The sequence below is a fragment of the Euleptes europaea genome, chromosome 6 (assembly GCF_029931775.1).
Source record: "Euleptes europaea isolate rEulEur1 chromosome 6, rEulEur1.hap1, whole genome shotgun sequence".
Classification (NCBI taxonomy): Eukaryota; Metazoa; Chordata; class Lepidosauria; order Squamata; family Sphaerodactylidae; genus Euleptes; species Euleptes europaea.
In genome coordinates this window covers 71,104,703-71,128,709 of record NC_079317.1, presented here as the reverse complement: position 1 = coordinate 71,128,709, position 24,007 = coordinate 71,104,703, and positions in this window count along the sequence as shown.

The following is a 24,007-nucleotide window of genomic DNA, read 5'->3' as shown; positions in this document are numbered from 1 at the left end:
TTTTTGGCAGAGTAAGTTGGAAATCCTAAGATAAAATGATGGGAACAGATGGGAGAATTGGAGAACAGTTAAAAGGCAAACACAAACAAAACAGAAAAACAATGACAGAAGCAAACAGACGAACTTTGGGAAGAAACAGATTTTAAAACAAGTTTGCCAAATTAGCACACTTTTCTTTATGCAAACTGCTGTTCTGTTAATTTTGGATGGGAATAAGTGAACACATGCTGGGCTTCAATAAATCTTACTGCAGCTACAATAGGCAAGTCCCAAACTAGATGGCTTACTGATATTCTTTATTTCAGTGCTTCCTTTTTTATGTTTTAACAATAAATGTTGACTTGGGCAATAAATGGCACATAGAGAGAATTGTTTCAAAACCTCAAAACAGACTAATTGTCTTGCAGGATAACACCAAAATCCATCTTGTCCAACATTATGTTTTCCACAGTGGCCAGACCAATGGCTTGGATCCAGACCAGACGTTTCTGCAGGCACAATTATATCTGCCCATGGAACACGATTTCTCCCTCCCTTGCCCACAGCAGCCCACATTGCCCCTCAAAATCTTGTTGGGGTAGAGGGGACTCCCCCAGAACAGGATTTCAAGGGTAGATAGACAGACAGACAGACAGACAGACAGATAGATAGATAGATAGTTTATTTGCAGCCCTTGACCAGATAAAACAAAATACATGGACTAAAATGGTCTTACCGACAAAGGTTTACAGTCCGAGTCTTAAGTCACTTTAAAAAATGAAAATAATAAAATAAATAACATCCAAGTTACATCTGCCATTTGGACTAAGAGACTACTCTGTGGCAACTAATTTTAATTGCAGCCGTACAAAATTTTGCTACCTGAGAGGTGATTGAGGGATTATCTCCTTTTAGGAGCTTTTCTATCTTTTTTCTTTCCCTGTCGGGTCCCATTCTCAGTATGAGGGGCTCAATAAACTTATAACAGGGTATAGTGTAAACGTTACAGTTCAGGAGAACATGTTCAGTGGTTTCTAAATCCTTGGATTTGCAGGGGCATAGTCTCTCTGCCCTGGGTATCTTCTTGAATTTCCCCTCTAACATAGCAGAGGGTATGATTTCAAGGGCATTTGGGACTTCCACAGGATGGGGAGACAGGAAAATCATGCAACATGGGTGACAATCTTTGGTATTGCTGGTTAGAAATGTTTTACTCAATATGTTCCTTGCAATATAAACGACTTAACCAAGGTATATATTGATCTCTGCTGCTCAGATACTATGGCATAGTCTTACAATGAGTGTAATACTGACTTTTTGGGAGGCATGTAAGGGATCCTGTTTTTCTATATAGGGAATGATTATTTAGATTGGGCCTAAGGTGACCTTGCACACACCAAAGGTACTTCTGTTTGCACAAGCAGGTGTTTAAGTGGTCTGAGGTTGTCCCGTATTATTTTCCCCTTTAGTGTAAATTCTAGTATGAGTCTTCTGTTAGATCTGTATCCCAACTTGTTCATGGAACTGAGCAAGGTATTGATTCTAAAGACATGCTCATCACTTTATAATGAGACTTCATACGGTGCTTCTCAATAGTGTTACTGCACATGTAGTCACCAAATATCTATGTGTAGAGAGAGTACGTGACATATATGAACATGGGAACCTGAGGTTTTTTTTAGGATAAAATGGAAGCTCACTGAACTCTTTGAAAAAATATGTTAATAAATCAATATTCATAAATAAAATAATAATATTTACAGGTGCAGGAGTGGTAAGCTGCAGTACTGCAGTCCAAGCTCTGCTCACAACCTGAGTTTGATCGTGCCGGAAGTTGGTTTCAGGTAGCCGGGGTAAAGGGAAGATGACTGGGGAAGGCACTGGCAAACCCCCCCCCCTCTCTCTCTCCCTCTCCCTCCCTCCCTCCCTCCCTCCACTGATGGCTGGGAAAGAGCCCAGGATGTTCAGCTTATGTTTCATCAGTGGGAGCTACAGGCAGGAGATGTTTCCTGAAAAATGAAATCTTCTAGGGTGTTTGGAGAGAGGCCCATCAGAGCCTGAAGAAAGTGAAACCCAGCCAGCTGAAGGGAGAAGGGAAAAAAAAAAGCAGAAATGAAGAGGTGAGAGTTTCTTGTTAGAGTTAACTGTAAAATTGAGGTGCTGCTTGAGGGAGTACATGTTGCTGCCTGGTGATATGCTGCCTGCCATACCAATGCAACCCTAAAGACACTTTCCAGGGAATAAGCCCTGTTGAATAGACCTGAGTAGGATTCTGAACAGATTGCTTTCTGAACCATGTAGAATTGCCTCTGGAACTTCTTACCACTTGGGAGAATGGGAAATACATGTCTTAACACATGTGTGCTAGATGTTCTGTTGTCATTTGGCTGCTCTTAGGGCCAAAATACATGATGCTTTTGACAAGAGTCAGAACATGGCTGCCTGACCTGACTTGTTGTCACACATAGGATTGTTATAATTCATTTTGAAAACTGTCAGGGTTCAACCTGATGAGTCCTCCTTGGAAGACGAGGGTGTCATGATGGCTGACCCTGTTGAGGTCAAGATCCCGAAAGACCCTGCAGTTCCCAGGCCCAAAGACACCGAGGAGTCAGAACATCCACCAAGACTACAGGACAAGAAAACCAACAGGAGCCTGTCAGTGAAACCTGCCCTTTTCTAGGGATCCCATGGGCACCCCAGAGCCCCGAGAGTGGAGGAGGTGGAGAGCCCAGGTAGAGTCTCAGCTGTTTTGGAGGAGTGCCCAGTTGGTTGCTGAGGACCTCTCCTCTACTCATGAAGCTTGTGACGATCAAGATCCGTCATGAGGTTTTGCAGGGTGCTGGTCTAGTACCTGCAGGATGCTGGCCCTGGTGACAGCAATATGCACTCGCCTTCATAAATAGCTGTTGTGATATCAACATCTTCACTAGAACTGGCCTGCCTGCTGCTGCCTGCCTTTAAAGAGCCCTGACCTGCTTGAAGAGAAACCTGGACAAAATGTTGGGTTGCTCCACATGACTCATATTTCTGTGAGTGAGGAGGAAGGGCTTCTTGAAGCTTCTTTCCAGCACCCTTTTATGCTGGTGGAAAAGGCCAAGAAAGGGGCCTGAGGAGGAAGGAGACTTCTTCAGCACCATTTTTTGCTAGCAAAAATAGTGCTGAAGAAGTCTCCTTCCTCCTCACAGCATTTGGAGTCATGTGGAGCAACACACTGCTTTCAAGGTGAGTTATACTGATCCTACATGTGACAATAAGTTGGGTTGGGCACCCATGCCCCAGCTTAATGTGTCATATATTTTGGCCATTAGAAGTAACCAGGATCCTACTAGTGAAAAAAAGACCATTCTTTCTACCACAGGATAGGAATGTTTGGTACATTAGTCCTCCCCTGATTGAAAAAAAAAGCCACAATCACTGTTTACTTCAATCCTGACATGGTATTGGCTATGTGTCTTTACTAGGGTTGCCAACCCCCAGGTACTAATCGCCACAATTTTCTCTTGAGTAATCTTCACAAAGGTAACTGGAGAGCAAAAATCAAAAAGTTCCGTGAGGGTAAGGTTTCAATAGTATTTCTAGAAGAATGAAGAGGGGGACGATCGTTTCAGTTCTTCTTCAGCCCCTTTTCAGTTTAATTCAATTGTATATGTTCACAACTTATCTCCATTTTTCCATTCAGGATAAAGCTGCAGCCACGTACTGTATATATTTTTTCAAAGTTCCCACTCAGGGTATATCATTTCACATATGAGGTTGCTCAGATGCTGTTATCTGTCCCCAAGGGATACAAAGTGTTTTAAGTCTTTCACTGCACATTTGCACTTTTGCACCTATGTGATAAATTGTCAAGTTCTGGATTACTTTGTGTCTGTGATTGACTTGAAATTAACTAGCCGACTCCATACTAAGTTCCTGACTGCGTGTAATAGTGTGGTGGTGTATATTTTGATTGCTCAACCCCCAGGTACTAGCTGGAGATCTCCTGCTATTACAACTAATCTCCAGCCGATAGAGATCAGTTCACCTGGAGAAAATGGCTGCTTTGGCAATTGGACTCTATGACATTGAAGTCTCTCCCCTCCCCAAACCCTGCCCTCCTCAGACTCCACCCCAAAAATCTCCCGCCAGTAGCAAAGAGGGACCTGGCAACCATGTACCATGTTGTACAACATCTTGAGGGCTGTACACGCATATTTTAAATGTCAAACTATTTTAACATAAATAAAGTGAAGGGCAAGCAGAGAAGGGATTCAGTAATGTTTTTCCCTCTCCACAGGCAGAAGCCCGGATTGCCAAACTATGCCCAAGCAGGCTGGGTCCTCCCAGAGCAAATATAGAATGCAAATGTCTATGGAAATGCCATTCTTATTATAAATGAAAGCATCTGGAGTCCCCTTATCAGCTTCACATTCCTGCAGTAGCTTTCAGATTTTGCCAAGCTGTTGTTCCCTTGTTCATATGTATTTATAGGGCGCTACCTGGATCAAGTAATTTCAGATACAAACAATTTGGCAGCAGAAGCGGAGCCCTCCTATTGTACGGTCACGTTTTTCTTAGCTGAGCAGCATGACCAACTGCTAATTTGGGCCATGCATTTAACGATACAGAACAAAAATAATGACACCATGGAAAATAGGAAAGGTATCTGGGGAGTTTGGCATTCTCAAGAAGCAGCATCTAAGAAGAATGGTGGAAACATCTCTGCATAATATGAAGTTGGTACCGAAGGGCTTGGCTGTGTTTCAAATTCACAGATGCCAATCAGATGGGGGGAAAAAATCACCTCACATTTTTCTAGATTTGCAGATTCCCCCCTTTTCTTATTACTTGCAGATCTATTTACTTGTAAAATATGAATGAGTGTGTGTATTAATCTTTAAGGAGCCACTGGACTCCTGTTTTATTTTTATGCTACTGAGTAACGTGGCTGCTCATCTGGAATTATCAGTGGGAGGAGGGATAAGTTAAAATTGCCCTTCTGAATAGTCTAGCCAAAAGTTACTTTTATCCCTCAACAGTTCAGCAAAGTGATTACTATTAACTACCTACATATGATCCATCAAAATATACATGCTGATCAGAGGGACAATGAAGAATTTCTTTCTCGACTTCTCTACTTCCCCTTCCCCTTTCTCTTTCCTAGGCTTGCCAACTCCAGACTGGGAAATTCCTGGAAATATGGGGGTAGAGCTTGGAAACAACAGAGTCTGGGGAGGGAGGGAATCTCAGCAGTGTACAGTACCAGAGACAACCCTCCAAAGCAGCTGTTTTGCCAGAGAACTGATCTCTATAGTCTGGAGATCAGTTGTAATTCTGGGAGAGCTGCAGGCCCCATGTGGAGGTTGGCAATCCTACTCTTTCTACAGTTCACACACTATGTATTTACCATATCAGCTTGTACTGTGCTCATGAAGCTTCCCTAAAATTCCAAGAAATAGGATTTAAATTTGGGTCTTGGGAATCTCACTTGTATCAACCAGACAAAATGCTGAAAGTTCAGCAACTGGATCTTCAGGATAGGTTTTTGTTTTTTGTTTTGGACATGGAGCAGCAACAGCCTCTGCAGCAGTTTGGACATGATATATGCCAGGGCGAGGTTTTTCTTTTAAAAAAGTATATGTGTTGCTCTTTAATATTCTGAATTAACTGCTGTTGATGTAGAGGAGTGGTGACTGTCTTATTGATTTGATTTAATTGTGAACTTTACTGGTAAGCCACCTCAAAAGTCATTAGGTTGGCAGACAGGGTGTGAATCTTTTAAATAAACAAGTAAATGCATTTTCCTCTCAGTTTGCAAATTTTCTGACCTCAGGCTGCCCATCGGAGCTGCTGGTTGCTTTTGGGGAAAAAAACATAAATGCTGCCTGGCTGTTTACAACAACATTTGTGGGCCTCTGTTCTAAATTATGCACCCTTTTAATATTTGTGGACGTGCGTTTCATCTACAGCCTTTCTACTCGGTTACCTCACACACTTTCTCATGGCAACCTTGTTTGCGTTTTTCTCTCCCAAAGTGGGATCTTTTGCCAAAATAGCTATCAGCTATAAAAAGGAAAAAGGATGATAGCCCGTCCTTGACAAACCCAGTTGGGGCGGTAGAAGGGAGAGACAGGGGAATAGAACAATTTCCTCTGACTTTGTTCCTTATTTAGCTGCTAAAAATGAGCAATCAGCAGTGGCTGGGTAATGCTTGGCCTCCATATGTCCTGCCATATTGAAGAAAATATGATTGGTGCTTCCTGCAGAATGAAGTATAAAGGACATGACCTCTGGCACTGGATCCCATGGAAAGGATTAGCAACAGGAGTATCCTTAATGCTTCAAATGTAAGTGAGGGGGAGCTGTAGTTTAGAGGAAAGAGGTTAAGGTCGAGCAGTTGTTGAGCAGCTGGAAATTTACGAATAAAGATCCAACCTGAATGGTGCCCATTACTAAGTATCAGAAACTCTCCAAGTCTAAATAAAATTATCTTGTACATTCAGGAGTCATCCAAAAACTTCTGATCTGGTTATTTATTCTGGCACCTCGCTATCTGTTTCTGTTTGTTTCTTTGTTTGTTTATCCAAGAAATAGACAGGGGGGTGGGACAGCTAGTAGGGTTGCCAGCTCTGGGTTGGGAAATACCTGGAGATTTCTGGGGCGGAGCCTGAGGAGGGCGGGGTTTGGGGAGGGCAGGGACTTCAATGGTCAAAGCAGCCATTTTCTCCAGGGAAACTGATCTCTATCAGCTGGAGATCAGTTGTAATAGCAGGAGATCTCCAGCTAATACCTGGAGGTTGGCAACCCCAGCAGCTAGAGAAAACTCAGCATCAGCAGATAGATAAATAAGAGAGATATCAACTGACTGGAAGACTTTCTGATGAAGATCATCTGAATGTGCATTATGCTCAGCATTCTCACTTTCCATAGTTACTGCATCTTTTGGTAGGATTTTCTAATTCTGTTCAATGATGGGACCTGTTTGACCGAGCTATTATGTATGCATATTAGGCAGGCAGAAGGAATATTTTGTTCATATACAATGGCAGACAGATAGGGCAGATGAGGGGGAATAGACAGAGGTAGGTAGAGCAGCCTAGCCCATCCGCCCAGCCAGGGACACAAAGAAATGCTTTGCTTCTACTAGCTAGCTGGCAGAGATGGGGAGAAATAGAAGTAGACACCCAAACTTTGGCTCACCCCCCTCCCCTGTTGTGATAGGTAGCTCACCTTCTCACAGACAGACTTACAGGTGATAGAGACAAAGGATAAGGCAAAAGTAAAACGTGCACATACCAAACTAGATTAGCTGTGAAGATTAGTGACAAGGCAAGATCAGATCAGAGAACTAATTTAGGATCTGTCATCTTTTAATTGCATGTAAAAGTTCTAAGCTGCTACATCATTTCCCTAATACAAATTACCTCCCCCAGCTCCTATTACCCACCGGAGGTGAAAAAAAGATGGACAACCCGTCACTGAAGTGAAAAAAGTGGTAGGGTGTGTGGGTGGGAGTGTGCACAGTGAAGTCTAATTTAAAGCAAAACTAGACACAAATTTAAATGGGCAAACTTGCCCTACTCCATACCTGACTTTACTCCAGAGCTTCGAGCTGTTTTCTTTTAACTTTGATATGGGAAGTTAACTAGGTTGGGGGAAAAACCCTGAAAGACACAGGGTACAGTGTGGTAAGGCGAAGTTGCAGGGTTGAGATCCCGCAGCCGCAAGCTCCCTTTTTTGTAAGAAGAACCCAACAACCTTCCACACCCTCCACTTGAGAATCGTGGAGAAATAGGAAGAAGTTTGCGCATGCACTGATTCATACCTGTCTGTGCCTGCTCTGCAAGGTCAAATTGCCCATAGAGAAGGATAGTTTCTCCTATCTGCCTGAAATTTGAGTGAGAATGAAATCCTGGGAACTTCCAGCCCCATTGTGTGTGGGGGGCAGGGAGGACAGTAAATGTGTTTCTCATTCAAACAAATGGACATGGCTATTGGAGTGATTTCCTAATACAACTTGCTTTACTTTTAAAAGAATCTGACTCATGGTTTTAAAACTATAATGCCATAAACCTGATATTTGGAGAGCAGTCTAGATGCTTCATGGGGACATCTCTATTTCTGTCGGATGTATTTGTTCATTTAGAAGACTTGCCATCTTCATTTGCCACTTCAGGAATCCACCTCAGCAGTTCTATGATGGTTTCCTCATGATCACGATAGTTTGTGGCACTTAGAACATTTGCATTATACTCCTAGGGAAGAAAGCTTTCAGCATTGACTGCCATACATTCTTCTGTCTATGACTGGCTATGTGTCTTATTAATAAATGACATGACATGACCGTCCTGATTCCAAGTCATCTGAAGGAACAGGGACTGTATAGTCATTAGCGTTTATGGTTCTCCTTTCAAGCTACTGAAACCAGATGAGTCTTCTACAACTCTGGGGAAAGTTATTTTAAAATCCTTTATACCCTACAATTCAATTAATATTTGTAATGATCAAGACTTGTGGCAAATACTCTTGCCAAACGTCGTGCCATCAGCAAAGAACTTAGTGAGCGTATCATCTAGCCCCAACCTCATACTTTCTAAGGGAGATGTTCTGTAAAAAGAGATTGATTTGATTTTTGATTTTTAGCATAAGTTTATATTTTTAACGTAAGAATGGCAGCTTACGATGCATACCACATTATCACATTGCATTTCCCTCCACATTTCCTCAGTCTTTTATTTCTGTCAGGTCAGAGCAGAAGATAGTTTATCCAGACAGCTGGAAGTGGTACAAAAGAAGAATTGCTGATCGTCCCTAGGTCAAAGAACCCACATGGAGGAAAAGCTGGGCAGGTTGGGCGGCTCCTTACTGCAGCTCACACAGCCAGGTGGCTGTTTCTCTGCATGGGCCCTGTGATTCCAGGAATCATTTTTACAGGGATTAGGCGAGGCTGTAGGATGTGTGTGTGTGTTAGGGCTGTTGAGTTAAAAAAAATTCGGTATAGTTCGGATTCGGCCGAATTCAGCCCGTTTAGATTCGGGATATGCCGAAGTCCGAACTCCCCCACTTCGGATCCGTTCAATTCGGCGGGAATTCAAAGTTCGGAAAAAAAATTCGGCCGAATAAAGCCATTAAAAACACAATCGCGCCTTTCCGCGGCTCTGGGGGGGCATTTTTGGGTTTAGAGGTCCCAAACTTTCAGCAGAGCTTCAAAGGACGTTTATTGAAAGACTCCCCAAGTTTTGTAAAGACTGGGTCAGGGGGGGCTGAGATATGGGCCCTGAAAGGGGTCCCCCCACCCTTAATGTGCATCTCTCAGCAGAGCTTGCCGCCCACGCACAAAGCTCCCAGCCCCGACAACAGCTGAGACATTTGCAAAGCAACTGCAAAACAACTGCAAAACAACACAACCTTGTAAAACAACACCTTTGCAACACACAACTGAAACCTCCCCCCTCAAACCAGGGAGCGAGAGACTCGAGGGGGAACACACACCCCAGGCAGAACCGACGAAAGCCCCCTTTGGCTTCCCCCCCACCCACAGAAACTGCTCCCTCCCCCCCACACACAGACTCTGCTTCCCCCCCACACACATACACAGGAGAAAAATTATAGATTAAAGCCCCCAAAGGGGTCTTACTGTGGCTGTCTTCTGTTCCATCAGAAGGGGCTGGGGAGGACTTGTAATCCAAGATGATTCCAATTAGGCACGGGACGTTTTGGTCTGGAGTGGAGATGCACACAGGGTCGGCTGATCCATTCATCCCAATAGGGAAAAGGGAAAAGGGGAAAGCCCATATCTCGGGACCCACTGACCCAATGTTCACAAAACTTGGGTGGTCTCTTAAGAACACTGGTCTGAAACTCTGCTCAAAGTTTGGGATCTGCACCCCCAAAAATGCGCCCCCTGCAGCCATGGAAAGAGAAAAGGGGGGGAGGCGATATTTCGGCCCCCACTGAACCCATCTTTACAAAACTTGGGTAGTATCTTAAGAATAATTGTCTGAAGCTATGCTGAAAGTTTGGGGGCTATATCCCCAAAAAAGCGCCCCCTGCAGCCACATAAATGGAAAAAGGGGGGGAGGGAAAAGGGGGAGAGCCCATATCTCGAGACCCCCTGACCCAATGTTTACAAAACTTGGGGGGTATCTTAAGAAGCTTCATCTGAAGCTCCACTGAAAGTTTTGTGTCCGTACCCCAAAAAATACACCCCCTGCAGCCACAGAAAGAGCGAATGTGCACAAGCACCCCCCCCCCCCCCACACACGAGGATTTCGCTCTCTCTCTCTCTCCCTGGCCGGGCCGCACATCAGCTGATTCCTCCAGTACTCAATCCTGATTGATTGGCCAGAAGAAGACCCAGCTTGGCCACCGATTGGCCGGGGGAGGAGAATGCTGCTTACTGACGGTTATGCTGCTTACTGACGGCCCCGAATTTGCTGAATTTATTCGCGAACTCCCGAACTCACTGAATTCGGCCCCCCTGGTTGCCCGCCAGTTTTGAGTTCGGTTCCTCCCGAACTAAAAACCACCGAATCAGGGGAAATTCGGCTGATTTTCAGTTCGGGCCGAACCGAATCAACAGCCCTAGCGTGTGTGTGTGAAGTGCCTTCAAGTCGCAGCCGACTTATGGCGACCCCTTTTGGGGTTTTCATGGCAAGAGACTAACAGAGGTGGTTTGCCAGTGCCTTCCTCTGCACAGCAACCCTGGACTTCCTTTGTGGTCTCCCATCCAAATACTAACCAGGGCTGACCCTGCTTAGCTTCTGAAATCTGACGAGATCAGGCTAGCCTGGGCCATCCAGGTCAGGGCAGGAATGTAGGATAGATAAGTGGATAATATTCACTGTCTGTCAGCAAATTCGGTGTGTTTTCTCACAGCTCCCAGTTTGCCTAACCAAATGGTTACAGCAATAGCTTGAGAGGTATACACAATCTGTTGCATGATATTGCTTTTCTTGGCTGCGATACTTTAATGACAGAATGCTTTATTCCAGCTCTGCTAAATTCAAGCAGTTTTACTGCAGTGTGCTGAAACTGGATTACTTCTATTGAACATATTAGTCATTAATTCATCCATTAGTTTCATTTATACCTTACTTTTCTCCCCAGAGTGGTTTACAACATTCTCCTCCCCCCCATTTTATCTTCACAACAACCCTGTGAGGTATGTTAGGCTGGCTCAAGGTCACCCAGCAGGCCTCCAAGGCAAAGCTGGGCATCCCAGAACCTAGACTGACACTCTAAGCACTATACCATGCTTTATCTGAACACATAAACCAGCTGTATACCAAATCAGAGCATCAAGGTCTGTATGAGAGCCAGCGTGGTAAAGTGGTTAAGAGCAGTGGTTTGGAGCAGTGGACTCTAATCTAGACAACCTGGTTTGATTCCCTACTCTTCCACATGAGCGGCGGACACTAATCTGATGAACAGGGTTAGTTTCTCCACTCCTTCACATGAAGCCAGCTGGGTGACCTTGGGCTAGTCACAGCTCTCTCAGCCCCACCTACCTCACAGGGTGTCTGCTGTGGGGAGGGGAAGGTGAATGTAAGCCAGTTTGATTCTTCCTTAAGTAGTAGAGAAAGTCGGCATATAAAAACAAACTCCTCCTCTTCCTTCTGTCTTCTTCTTTTGTCTTCTTCTGTGATTGGCAGTGGCTCACTCGGGCCTCATGAAGAGATCTTTTGCATCACCTATTACTTGATTCTTTTGACTGGAGATGCCAGAGATTGAATCTGAGACCTTCTGCATGCAAAGTAGATGCTCTACCAATGAGACACCACCCCTCCTTCAGGCATGAGTGAATTATTGCATTATTATCATTTTATGGACAGGACCCTAAACTACATTACTGACAAGTTGACACAGTGAGAAATAAAGTTGTTGATGTTACGAGTTTTGCCCTAGATTAATAGCACCAGTTTACTACAGGATTTTTTCAGGGTGTTTTCACAATAGAAATAGCTCTAGTTTGTTCTGATTTGGTACCTCATTATTATTATTATTATTATTATTATTATTATTATTATTAGTAGTAGTAGTAGTAGTAGTAGTAGTAGTAGTAGTAGTAGTAGTAGTAGTAGTAGTAGAAGTAAATAATTTATTTACGGCTATTTGCCAGATAAAACAGAGACAGAGCTTGCAAAGAGTGAATTTACAACCCAAGACTAATCTCAATATAAAATACCGGGTTATACATTTTCCGAATTAGATCAGGGGAATACTCAGTGGCAACGTTCCTTAAATACAACCATGCAATATTTAGCCACCTGAGAGGTAATTGGGGAATTATCACCCAACAAAAACCTTTTTGTCCAACTTCCCCTCCCCCAGTTCCCATTTTCCCAAGGAGGGGTTCAATAATTTTAGAACAGGCTGCCTTGTCAAAAGGGCATCTGAAAAATACATGTTCAGTAGTCTCCAGTTCCCCTGAGTAAAAGGGGCAGAGTCTCTCTGTCCTAGGGACCTTCTTGAATTTCCCTTCCAGGGTGGCAGAAGGTAAGGCTGCACATCTAGCCAGTGGATAAGCCCTCCTGTGAGTATTCATTAGCAGGGAGTACAAGTAGGTAGCTGGTGTTAAAATATACCTGGAATAATAGGGAGCTATAAATGTAGGGTAATTCACCAGGACGGTTTGGTGCTCAACATCTTTCCCCCTTTGGCTTATAATTAATCCAGCTTGGTCTTTACCCAACTGAAGGAGTGCTAGGGGAGCTAGACCCAGGATATTTAATTTATTTTCTATAGCTACAATCCACTTTGACCTAAAGGTATCATACAACAAAAGGCCTTTAGGATTTAAATTAATCTTAAATCAAATGTACAGCGAGGATAAACAAACCCTTGCCTTGACCTTCATCATGCCAGTTTCCAGTCTCACCAAGGAATCTGGTACACATCTTGGGAGTTGAAGGATAGCTCTAAGGAACTTAAATTGCACCCGCTCAATAGGTGTAAAACAAGACAATGGAGTACCAAGATGCGTTCCATAAAGCATATGTTCAGTATACATAGCATGGTCCATGCTTAGGGAAATCAACCAGCTTCTTTTAAGGACAAGTAGTTTGGGGTGGAGGTGACCTGGATAGAAACTACAGAAAAATGCTTTAATCCTTTTCTGTCTGTTGTTTTCCCCACTAAAACCTTTCCCTTCTGACTGTTTCTCCTTTGTATGCTGGGGTGGCCATTTAACCTACAGGGAAATTTCCCAATGGGCCACTGCCTTGGAGGGTTACTGGTGGTCAGGAACAGGCAGAGCCAAGTCTCAGCAACTCCGCCTGAGCCTCAGGGCCTGCATGGCTGAAACCCCTTATCAGTAGCTCCGGATTGGGAAATTCCTGGAGATTTTGGTGGTGGAGTCTAAGGCGGGCAGGGTTTGGAGAGGGGGGGACTTCAATGCCATAGAGTCCATTTGCCTAAGCGGCCATTTTCTCCAGGGGAACTGTTCGCACATGTTGAGCCCATGTTCCCACACTTGTGTGCAAAAATCCAACCCTGAAGTGTTTTCTCATTGCTGGTGTAACTTATGGAGAGATGGGCATGTTCCTAACGCATGTGGAGTCTTGCAACCGGAAGGTTTCACTGGAAGTCTGAAACTGCCCTGCATTACGCTCCTCCTCTCTCATAAGGAAAAAATGCATATATTACAATTCGTATGCAGCGTTTTGCACTTTTGTTGATTGAAATTAACGTGCCGGATTCCATTGCAGCTCTAGAGAGTAAAGCTTCCTTTCGTCACATGCATTACCTAGAAGTGATCAGGCACACCCACCAAATATTCTCACATGCTGCCCCAGATTTTCTTGGACACTTTATACAAAGTGAGAATTGTAACAGTGTTGGGGCAGTGAACCTTTTGCCAGGCATGGGGCTCCAGGAAATGTATGCTTTCGCCATCTAATGGAACTAACCTGCTTGAATTCTGGCCAGTCCTTTCCCTAGATTTAACAGCTGCTGGCTATCCATCAACCACTTCACTTTAAAAAAGGGGAGTTGAAATTTAATTTTTCCTTGACACTATAAAGCGAAAAGTTGCCACGTCTCTCATGCAATTGACTGATCTATTTGACAGCAGATAACATAGTATCCACTCCTTTTCTGGCCAATCAAATACCATTCATTTACCCCTTGGGTCTTCCGTAGCAGAATCAGTTAGCACACTTGGTAGTCTGGTGACCAGGATAGCCAAACCCCATGCCTGCAGTTAAAGTTATACATTTTTGTGAATTTCAGCGTTTGGGAAAGCTCATGAGCTATAAAGGTCAACTGGGGCACAATCCAGAAGTAAGTGGATAAATTAAACCAAAACTGAAACAGCCTGCCTTGTGGCAGGTTGATGGGTCACAGATGGTCTCCAACCCCCAACCCCCTTTTCTGCTTTTGTTTTAATTGTTACTGAAAGACGAGATTCCATTTGAACTCAAGCGCGAGGCCCCTGTGTTTAAAAAACATATTGCGAGCCCCCCATGGTGCCCAGGTTAAGTTCATTCAAACGGAGCCTTGCTGCAACTGTAAGGATCAAAACTCTGTTTTTATTTCCCCCTCTCTACCCCCTCCCCAACAGGTTTGTTTCTGGTCATAAATTCTTAATCAGTGAGCAATCTACATTGTACAAGTTAGTAAATAGTGCACTTAAAACATGTTCAAAGCATGAAGAAAAAAGACCTTACAATGGGCCATTGTCGCCCTTTGCAGATCTGAAGTGCACCTTCTTTGATTCCGTAACCTTGTTGCACTTTAGTATGAAATTGCCCCCCTTTTTTGTGCATCAGGCCTGCATTTAAAGTGCTTCATTTGCATCTCTTGCAGGATCGGCAGCGGTTCGGCAAACCCCAACATTCATTTCAGTCAGGCCACTGTGCCTTGGCTCTCTGTTTAACATCTAAACCTCCTTGACAAAGTCCTTTCTCAAAATTTACTTCTTTTGTTTCGCCTCAGTTTCTCTAAAAAGCTCTTTAAACTTCGATGTACTCCAGGATGACTCCTGAACAAAAATCATGTCTGGCCCAGCTAGTAAATCTAGTTTCCATTCAATGGGATTAAATAAGTGCTTCACGTCTATTGTAAAAGGCTCTTAAAAGATCCTGCATCTTTAAGAGCTTCCTACAATAAATTAAATACATCTCACCCATTGTAAAACAAAACAAAAATCTAGCAGATGAGAGCTGGTGTAAGTCCATAGAAGAAACTCTGTGTTTCTTATTCCATAAAGTACTCAATGATAAGAAACCCTATGGTAACTGCAATCAATAGGCACAGGAGTTTAATTCCTTCTGTATTTAATTCATGTCAAGAGAAACATTCTGTTCACTCATCCATCCACAAGTGGGTGCATACAGTTCAAATGGCAGAAATTTTGAGACAACCGTTGACTGTGAATAAACATTTCCCAGATTCTAATTTTTTCATATTGAGGTTTTTTTTTTAAATTTCGCACTTCAGGTTAGAGTTAAAGCCAGTACTGAGAATGGAAAGGGTGGGTAGGGGGCTTCCAAAATCTCATAAATGAATTTGCATTTCAAAATGTAAAGGGAAAAAACACATGTTTTTATATGAGAAATTCTTAACAACACAAAAGAAATCTCTAGTCAACAGTAGAATAAAGAAGACAAGACAGATATAAATATTACATGCTGAAAGCATCAGGATTTATCAAATGGGTCAATGTAAGGAGAATAGGAAATAGACGATTATACCAAGATTACTGGCATTACACTAAGATTATCTGTGTCTGCTCAACACTCAAAGCTGTTTGCAGCACTTCTTTGTTTAGAAGGCTGCTTTAGGAAGGGACAATTTGGAATGGAGACACAGTATGAAGGAGGGCATCGTTCACCCTTCCCCATATCCACCAGTTTTCTGTGGAAACCTTACCCCTCCCTAGGGTTGCCAGGTCCCTCTTCGCCATCGGTGGGAGGTTTTTGAGGTGAAGACTGAGGAGGGCGGGGTTTGGGGAGGGGAGGGACTTCGATGCCATAGAGTCCAATTGCCAAAGCGGCCATTTTTTCCCGGGGAACTGATCTCTATTGGCTGGAGATTGGTTGTAATAGCAGGAGATCTCCAGCTAGTACCTGGAGGTTGGCAACCCTCCCCTCCCCCTTTTCCTTCCTGCCATTTTCAAATGTATTTTCCCTCACAAACACTTTTCTTCAACCATACAGACAGGAGTGAACTGAGAGGTGAAAATGGCTCTCAAGAAAGTCAAGCTGAGCGGACCCTACAAACCAGCACTGCAGGGCTACTCTGCTCAGAGGGGCCAACCATGGACTCACCCACCACATCATCCTCTTAAAACAGAAGCAGTGCTGGAGGAGACTGACACAAACTGCCATGGCTGATGAGTAGGGATGTCAATGTCCAGGTGGTGGTTGGAGATCTCCCGCTGTTGCAACTGATCTCCAGGCGATAGAAATCAGTTCCCCTGGAGAAAATGGGCCACTTTGACAATTAGACTCTATGGAATTGAAGTCTCTCCCCTCTCCAAACCCTGCCCTCCTCAGACTCCACCCCCAAAATCTCCAGCTATTTCCCAATACGGAGCTGGCAACCCTAACTCAACAGGGCCCCCAAATACAAGTTGTAGGTAGCAAGAGTATTTATAATACTTATTTCTGAGTAAATATGTAGAGACTCAGGTTAGGCTTAGGCATGCTGAGAACTTCACTGTGAACACAACTGCCAGGCCTACGTTCCACGTTTGACCACTGTTATCATATACCTGAATTGTGCCTCAGATCAGTTCCTCCCATTCTTACTGCTTTCCACTTGTTAGAACATCCAGCCGGCAGGTTTTTTTTTTTTAGACAAGTTTAGTCTCTTTTCACTTTTGTGCCTGCATAATAGGGAAATCAATCAGTCTTCCTCCAGGGCCATGGTTAGGTTAGGTCATAAAGTGTCCAGTTCAGTCATCTGACAGTGCAGTAAGGTACCTCTTTATTGTTTTTACAGTTTGAAAATGCTACAAAGCCATTTTTAATTGATACAGGAGGAGGGAATAAACCGGAACTCCAATGAGGCTATAAGAGAATGCATATACCGTACTTGAGCGATTCTTGACACCAAGTGCAATCTCTACAGGCCGCATGCAGCCCAATCTTTGCTTGTATTAGCTCTTTGCTGGTGGCTTGACAGATAGGTATGGAACATGACACGTGATGCATGGGCAGCATTTTCCGCTCCACCTATGGGACCACTAGAGCATGAGGTTCTCTTGTGTCTCATTATCCCTGGGTCTTCTAGGGACTGTTTCTGCCTCTCCAGTTGAGTGCTAAAGTGCCAGATTTCCCATGAAAATATACCCTGAAAATATCTGTACAGCAAATATAATTCAGAGGGTTAGCGGTGCTAGTCTGTTGCCGCAAAAATTAATGAAAGTCTTGTGCCTCCATCAAGACTCACAAAATTTGTTCTAGCGTATGTTTAGTCTCCTTCTTCAGATGTAATGGGTGGATCCTCATTATGTAAACTTTGTATGTAGGTAGGGTTACCAGCTCTGGGTTGGGAAATATCTGGAGATTTTGGGGGGGGGGGAGCCTGAGGATGGCGGGGTTTGGAGAGGGGAGGGACTTCAATGCCTTAGAGGCCAATTGCCAAAGCAGCCATTTTCTCCAGGGGGATGGATTTCTATCGCTATTACAACTGCTAGGGATAGGGGCTCTTCGAAGGAACCCCTGCTAGGGATAGGGGCTCTTTGAAGGAACCCTGCTTCTCATTCTCTGTGTCAATATGGTAGCTTCCCAGATCAGGAAGCTTCTGCCATGTTCTCCGTTGTGCTTCAGCAGCACCCCTGAGGATGGCTAGACTATTGCAACCAGTTTAGTAGTTGTCAGGCTACACAGTAACCAATATAACATTTTTGGTTCCAGGGGAGGGACTAGGGGGCAAAATTCTGGGGGCCTGGTCCCTCTTTGCCACCAGTGGGAGGTTTTTAGGGCAGAGCCTGATGAGGGTGGGGTTTGGGGAGGGGAGGGACTTCAATGCCATAGCGTCCAATTGTCAAAGCAGCCATTTTCTCCAGGTACACTGATCTCTGTTGGCTGGAGATCAGTTGTATTAGCAGAGGATCTCCAGCTACCACCTGGAGGTTGGCAACCCTAGGGCCTGGTCACCCTCAGAGTCATCATGGTGGGCAGGCCATGAGACTTGTTTTCATATGGTGTTTGAGTTGGTTTGAATTGTATGAGAGGGGCTCCTGAGGGAATGTTTGTTTGGGGCCCATAGTGGCTCTGGCCTCCCTTTCTGACTCTGGTCTAGCTCTTCACTCAGAGCAACTTCCCAGTCTGGTAAAGTCTCCTTTGAGCTGCTCTCATTTGTACTTGCCAGTCTTATGGCCTATTTGCTTCCCAGCTTGACTCCCTGCCATGGAGTACCTGCATGCCTCCAGACTGCCAGCCCTGACATATCCATTCCTGTGGCAAAATAACCCGAGAACGCATAACTTTCTAAAGTGCTGCCAAGATTTGAACTGGATTTGGAAGGTCCCAAATAATTGGGATTTCCAAATCTGTGATTTTAATTTTTGGCTCCCCTTAGTTAAAAGCTGTGCTCAGCTGTGATTTTCCCAATTGGCTCCTAAGTTGGTTAAGGCCTATGGCTGCTTTATTATGTCAAACATTATCCTTTAAAAGGGTTTATGATGGCACATGCTTGTTCTGTTTATACATGTTACAGAATGTATATGGTATGTGGCTAAAATTAGCTTCTCTTAGCTATAGCAATATATCTTCCTACAGCTGGGGGGACTGCATCACCCAGGAGGTTGAAAACAAAGGACTGAAACTAGATGGCAGTATGAACTAGTCAATTCAAGCCACTCTACAATAAACCTTATGATGACTCACGCTCCTTGGAGGAATTTCAGTGGAGAGATAACTTTGCATAACTTTTGCATGTGCACCTGAATGCTTGGGAAAAAGGACAACTCAGAGGACCAAAAGTTCATGTACATTTATTTACTTAGACAAAACATTATAAAGTGATCTCCTTCAACAAACATTGGGGAGGATAACAGGACTGGAAATGCAAATCCCAAGAGAGCTAGCAATAAAGTGAACTAGTAAAAGTCTTGTATACATTAGAATCACAATGCATTATTGCCGGTGTGTGAGAGCTATAAGATACTTTCGATATAAGATACTTTAGGGGGTTAACTAATGCTACACTAGTGCTATGCTAGTGTTGTGGCAGTGGTGAGAAACAATCCACTGAGGAACAGTCTGCCAGATTATGCAAGCCCCTACTCTTCTGACTTTTAGAAAAGTGCAAAGCAAAACTTTAAAGACAGCTTTTGAAGGCACTTAAGCATTGATGTTTGTCAACTAATTTAGCTGGCTAGTTAATTAGAACAGTATTTCTTAAACTGTGGTTTGGGAAACCGGGGGTGGGGTGGGGCACAAGTGCACTCCAGGAGTTTATGTGGCCTTTGTAAGGACACAGGACAAACCCCTTGTACTCATCTGGTTAATGTGAAAATGGAGGACTTCATGTTTTAGAAATGGGGAAGGCTCTTCGCCTCAAGGAAAGAAAATGAAATTGGCTTTCCCTCCTTTTGAAGAGTGGGAGATCTAGAACTATAATAGTTGTGTGAAACCAAGAAAACAGATTCTTAATCCAATTTTCACAGCCACTTCAACTGTAAAACTGACTTGATTTGCACAATTTCCCAGTCCATCTGTCTAACATGTAAATCATCTTGGATCCCTGTTGGGGAGGAAGGTGGGATAATGAATGAATGAATGAATGAATGAATAGGTCCAGTTGGTAGGAGGAACTGAATCCCACATAAGATTACAAAGTCCCTATGCCCACTGGTAAAAAGAGCCCCGTGGCGCAGAGTGGTAAGCTGCAGTACAGTGCAGTCAAAAGCTCTGCTCACGACCTGAGTTCGATCCCGACAGAAGTCAGGTTCAGGTAGCCGGCTCAAGGTTGACCCATCCTTCTGAGGTTGGTAAAATGAGGACCCAGCTTGCTGGGGGTAAAGGGAAGATGACTGGGGAAGGCACTGGCAAACCACCCCGTAAACAAAGTCTGCCTAGGAAACGTCGGGATGTGACATCACCCCATGGGTCAGGAATGACCTGGTGCTTGCACAGGGGACTACCTTTACCTTTATGGCCACTGGTGTGAGGGGGTATGGTTTCCGGATTCAGGTTGGGAAACTCCTGGAGATTTGGGGGTGGAGCTGGGGAGGCCAGGGAGTGGTGTACAATACCATAGAGTCCCTCCTCCAAATCATCCATTTTCTCCAGAGGAAGTGATCTGTGTTGTCTGGAGATGAACTGTAATTCCAGGGGCTCCCCAGGTTCCACCTGGAGGTTAGCAGCCTTAATCAGTTGATTGAATTGGATTATATTGGGGCTGGTATGATTGGCTGGGGGGTATTTATATGCCTCTCAACTCTTTTAAGTATATGCATTGTCTCGGATTGTAATATTTTAGGGGTCTGGATAGTTTAAGTCATGCTGTTAAGACATATGTGGAAAATTAAAGGTTGGCTATTAAGATAGTGAAAGTCAGGTACGGCTACCTTAATATTCATAAGTAGAGTGAGGTACTACAGTGGGACTTGGACAAGCCAAAGTAGGAAATGGGTGATAAGACATCTCTCTTCTTTTCATAATGAAAGGGACCTCTCAGCCCATTCCTGAACTCCAAGGTCGAAAGTCCTCAGGAAGGGGCTGTGCTGGCATTGGGGCCCCCTGCGCCGGCATCTGGGCTACTTACACTGCTGTGAGTGGCCCCAACGCCAGTGGGGAGGCCTGGACGCCGATCTCCCGGTGCCACCATGGCAGTGCCACCCAGGGATGCTGTCTGGCCTTCCACTGGGGTCCCACCAGTGCAAAGGCCCGCGCCAGCGTTCCAGGGGGCATGCTGGTGTCCTGGGGGGGGGGTTCCTGGTGCATGCGGTGGGGCAGAGCTGCCTGTAGGCAGCTCCCTGTTCCCTTTTGGCTCCGGACGCTGGCACCGAGAACGGCGGTGCTGCGACTGTTATTTTGCAGGCACAGCCTCGCTGTTCTCTATGGGGCATTTTGCCCCATTTAAACTTTTAAAATCTGTCAAAAGGCTTTTTAAAGGCTTTTGGTGGCCGGAAAATGGGTTAGGAAGTGCTGCTGTGGCACCTCATCAACGCTGTCCCCTGCCACCAAAATCTCAGGAACGGGCTGTTAGTCACCATGCTAATAAGCTTCCAGACCTTAAGATATTGCTGGTGGTGACTGAAAAAAACAACCAAGTACTCCACCACAAATTTAATCCTAGACAAGCATGCCAGCATGGCAATCATCACAAAAATCTGGTTTGGACAGGGCTGAGGCATGTTCCTGCATTGCCCTCCAGTTCTTTCAGTGCTCAGAAGAGTTGTGTTTCATGATTCAGCCTCACCAGGTGCCCTGTCCATCAGTCTCCTAATAGTATATCTTACCGGTGATGGATTCTTAAGATAAGATGGAGATTCTATTTATGTACTGCCTACCCAACTAGTCTCAGGGTTGCTGTTGGTGTCCACCAAACTTCAACGTCCACATCCAGGACTCATCATTTTGGGAAGCTTGGCTCAAGATATATAGCAGACCATAGTTTAGTTTTCTGTTCTGGAAGGACAGAAGGAAAGGGGTATTCATGGAGGAAAGGGGTATTCATGGCTATTAGTTGGAATGGATGCTGGTCATGCTGCATACCTGTTCTCTAGTATCAGAGGAGATTGCCTATTATTTTGGGTGCGGTGGAACATGGGCAGGATGGTGCTGCTGCAGTTGTCTTGTTTGTGGCTTCCTAGAGGCACCTGGTTGGCCACAGTGTAAACAGACTGCTGGACTTGATGGGCCTTGGTCTGATCCAGCAGGGCCTTTCTTATGTTCTTATGTTCTTATGACAGAGGAGTTTGAAACCACATCATTAACACATAGAGACCACTACCTGGTTTAAACTTATGGAACCCCAAATCCGCTGAAGGGGTAGATGACTGATTAAATGAGCCACTCTCAGCAAATGTTGAATTCAGATAGTTTCCAGAGAGCTCTGATGACGTTTCCTTAGTTTAACAAGCAGTCCTGTGGACTCCCTTGGCATCCTCTGTAATGGAGAGATGAACCAGGCCATGGACGGGGTTGCCCCTAAGTAGGGTTGCCAACTTCCAGGTGGTGGCAGGAGATCTCCTGCTATTACAGCTGATCTCCAGCCGATAGAGATCAGTTCCCCTGGAGAAAATGGCTGCTTTGGCCATTAGACTCTATGGTATTGAAGCCCTTCCTCTCTCCAAACCCCACCCTCCTTAGGCTCCGCCTCAAAAACCTCCCGCCAGTGGCAAAGATGGACCTGGCAACCCTACCCCTAAGTGCCCTCTCTGCAAGTAAGAGCCTACCTGGTTCCTTGGTTTTTGAGAGCGCTTATGTAATGGAATGGCAGGGATGATGATTAAAGCAATAATGGAGGAAGACTCAGGCTGAAGCTAATTAAGCCCACACTAGAAACCCACTCCTATGATGGTGACAGTAACAAAGAAAGCTTATGGCTACAATCCTATGCATATTTCCCTGGGAATATTTGGCTTAGTTCTGAGTAAACATGATGAGTAGATTTGGGCTGCAGGCTTACTTATGCCAGTTCTGGACATGTGCTTAAGCCAATGGAAGTGCATAGGCTTATGAGTTCTTCATTCTGTGCTGGATGACAACTGATTCTGAAAGACAAATTGATTTATAGTGATCAGGTTTTAAAATATTCTGAGGAGACTGCTACTAATCTCAGGGAAATGGCAAATTTTTGTTTGTAATCGGTTTAAACATGCCAGAATTTCAGCATTTACTTTTACTTTCATAACCATTTATTATTTCTTTTATCAAAGCACTAACTGATAAAGTCCAGCTTGATACAACATAGCAGTCATCAAGAAAGCATCGCCGCTGAGTTCACACGGGAGTAATCAATTTATATTGCTTAATGATAGGCACAATTTTAAGATGGCCTCTCCTTTATGATACAATTCTAATCTCCTTCATATCCTGCGATTCTGGTTTCACTTTTCTTTGAAGCAATTAGAAGGTCACAGTCGGTGTTGTTAAAATCTGTGGGTCAAATTCTTCAGTTTCAAGACTCAATGCTCGTTTTATGTTCTACAATAGGCTTTGCCACAGCAAATATATCAACTTCTGTGGAAAAATATTTCCCAGAAAATTATGTTCGATCACTTCTTTAAAGCATTCTAATTAATTAATCAATCAGCTGCCTTTTAACAGATTAAAGTGTTGCATTTCAATGTGTTTGCATTTGACTGAAAGTTCAATATAGGTAAATGTTTGAGACACTGCAGGATACTTGTAAATTGACAAAGCAAGAAAGGGTTAATGATTAGGGTTGCCAGGCCCCTCTTCACCATCTGCAGGAGGTTTTTGGGGCAGAGCCAGAGGTGGGAGAGGTTTAGGGAGGGACTTCAATGCCATAGAGTCCAATTGCCAAAGCGGCAATGTAAGGATTACTGTGATAATATTCATGAACTCAGAAAGAACTATATATTAAAAGGGATAAAAGAGCTTGAAAAAGACTGCATGCCTTAAAACTTATTTTGAGCCACTGGCTAAAACTGGGCCTTGCTGACTAATCTATTAAGTAGGGTTGCCAACCTCCAGGTGTCGGCTGGAGATCTGCTGCTATTACAACTGATCTCCAGGTGGCAGAGATCGGCTCACCTGGAGAAAATGGCCACTTTGACAATTGGACTCTATGGCATTGAAGCCCCTCCCCTCTCCAACCCCCCCCTACCCAGGCTCCCCCCCCCAATCTCCAGGTATTTCCCAACCTGGACCTGGCAACCCTAACTGGTGACCTTTACTTGGACAACAATGGGCCAAAGACAATCACATGGTAGGGTTGCCAGGTCCTTCTCTGCCACCAGTGGGAGGTTTTTGGGGTGGAGCCTGAGGAGGGCAGGGTTTGGGGAGGGGAGGGACTTCAGTGCCATGTAGTCCAATTGCCAAAGTGGCCATTTTCTCCAGGTAAACGGATCTCTTTCTGCTGGAGATCAGTTAAAATAGCAGGTGGCAGAGATCGGCTC